Genomic DNA, 2,728 nt, shown 5'->3' with positions numbered 1-2,728 from the left:
TGAATTTTTTATTTTTATTATTTTAAATTTATTTTTTACAATCTGTAGGAAATACCTGATTTAATGTTTACAAAAACCAAAAGTTATTTGGAGTGAACGTGTTGGTGAGACTTGTGTGAACTATGAAAAATCTATCCATTTATGAAACTTCGTGACATATATGGCTGGATTTATTCATTCAGCACTATCACGGCACCATTTACGTTCAGTCATCTTTCGTTGTCACCTCTTATCAGGCGACAACTATAATGCGAACGAATTACATAGGTAGTCAGGTAGGTTGTGTTGAGGGAATTACGATGGTTGTGACTTATGACTTGCAACTTGCAAGTAGCCCACAACTTGTGGAGAAGTTTATAGAAAATTCTAACTACATTTTCTACTGTTGCAGGAATCGGTAGGTCTTCGTGAAGAGTGTAATTTGATACGTAGGTAAAGGGTACGTAAGCCCCAAATTTGGATTTCACTTTACTATCGACCATCATATAAGGTAGGTTTATTGGCTCGAGGAATATCTTATAGAGAAGTATTTTATTTTTGATATTATTTTGTTTGGATGTAACGTAGGATGTATCTAACTATGTAAGAAATTGTCGAAAATTGTTTTCAAAGCTATACTATTATATAGTATGGATGTGGGTATGATGTGTCTATTTTAACCTACGGTCTAGATGTAAACCACCGTTAAGTAACAAAAGTTGAAAATAATAATTTCAAAAAACTATTATACGGCTAATAGGTATACCTATAGTTATTATTGATATAGATTGAATATTTGAATATACTAATATATTTAATCTATGTTATAGCCTATAGGTACCTACTAATAAACTGTATATGCGCAATGCTATTTTTTTGCTTTCTATTGCAGTATAGCTAGGTACCTATACCTATAAAATGGCTATAAATTATAATAATATTATGTAATGTTCCTGAATCCTAATAATATTAACCATCATAATTAATAAACGTTAATATATCTAGAATAAAATGATAGATTACTTATTGATTAAGTATAATGTATTTAATGTATGGTACAATTATTTATTATATATAGGTAATCTGGTAATGATTAATGATCACCATGGTCTATGGTTAAAAGACTTAGGACAAGTTACCGAAAATTAGTAGGGGGGGTTAAAAATATTTGTGTCTTGCAAAAGAGCAATCGTTATTTTTAAAATGTTGTTAAATTATTTAAAGTTTTAATTTTGTGGCATTTTTCATTATGCGATGAAAATGGTACTTAAAACCGTCAATCGCATGTAACTCTTTGAGTTTTTCAGTGTATATTTTTATACAGAAAATAAAGGAACAGAAAGACGACAGTATGTGACGCGAGTATGACTGTCGATAAAATGATTAAAAATTGGCGATTAAAAGCTTATCAATTATCAGGCCGGCAGGTGGTGGATCTGTAACAGGGAACATAAAGTTCTTACCATAAAGTTTCATAATAGGTCAATTCACTCTAATTGTTAAGCTAACGGCATAAAACGTGAACTGCTGAGCGTAAATTTGCTGTTACGCGTTTGTAAGACGGAGACAACAAATGCGGGTGTGGCGTCCTCTTAATATCAAACAGTAATTTTCCAGCGTCCATAATCGCCATATCAAAAATAATAATAGAACATTTATTTTGTCCGCAATTACTAATTGCCAATTAGTATCTTATATCTGTGTCCGCAATTCGTATGTTACGTTTTTAGATTTCGTCCGCAACTCACATGGTTCTTATCACTTTGTCCGCAATTCGGAAATACCGGTCACCACAGCCACTTTTCTTCGAAACTATAAGAACTATACTGTTGAAACTTGGTAAGTAGATGTATTCAGTGAACCGCATTAAGATTTTCACACAAAAATAGAATAAATAAATACATTTTGGGGTTTTCCCATAATTAGAACTGAAACTCAACAATTTTTTTTTCATCCAACCCATACGTGTATGGATAGGTTTTCAAAAATGATATTGAGGTTTCAAATCTATAAATTCTAAAAAAATTACTTCTTAGCCATAAATACAATATAATATGCAATTATTGTAAATATTTTCATTCCAATAATCAGAGGCGGAACTAAGATTTTTTACGCCCGGGGAAAATATTAAAATTACGCCCAATCATAGACCAAGACTGAAAATAATATACCTATCATTCCCTACATTTGTTTTCAAATAAATGGTATTAAAATTACAAACATACTTTACACACTAAATACTTATTAACTTTTTAACACATAATAATGTTAACTAAAAAGTTAAAACATTTGAACTTTAAATGCTTAGAAAAAAAATTGTGACTACAGATTTTCAATATTTTTCATCTGCCTTTGAAAACATGTATTTGGAGCCTTCTATTAAATTTTCAAGATTTTTACCCAACAAATAAAATTTTATTGATATTTATAGAAAAAAAACCTAAAATAATTGAAAACTAAAAATGTCCGTAAACAACTCTATACACCTAAATATTTTTCAAAATTTGAGTGGCCTAACCCACATTAAAACATTTAACACTTAACCAATGTTAATTGGGTTAGTGCTTTATAGATTATAGATAGTTTAGAAGGCAAGAAATTAAATATTAAAAGTGAGTTTATTTTCCTTAGAGTAGATTTTAGGGGGAAAAAAAATATTAAAAAATAATCAATACTTCAATTATGTACCTGTCCTGTATAAAAACACTAGCTGTTTTGGTTCTATGCGCCTCAACTATAATAGAGCTTA

The sequence above is a fragment of the Acyrthosiphon pisum genome, chromosome A1 (genome assembly GCF_005508785.2).
Source record: "Acyrthosiphon pisum isolate AL4f chromosome A1, pea_aphid_22Mar2018_4r6ur, whole genome shotgun sequence".
Lineage (NCBI taxonomy): Eukaryota > Metazoa > Arthropoda > Insecta > Hemiptera > Aphididae > Acyrthosiphon > Acyrthosiphon pisum.
The sequence above is the reverse complement of the archived record's forward strand: the minus strand, read 5'-3'. Positions refer to the sequence as shown.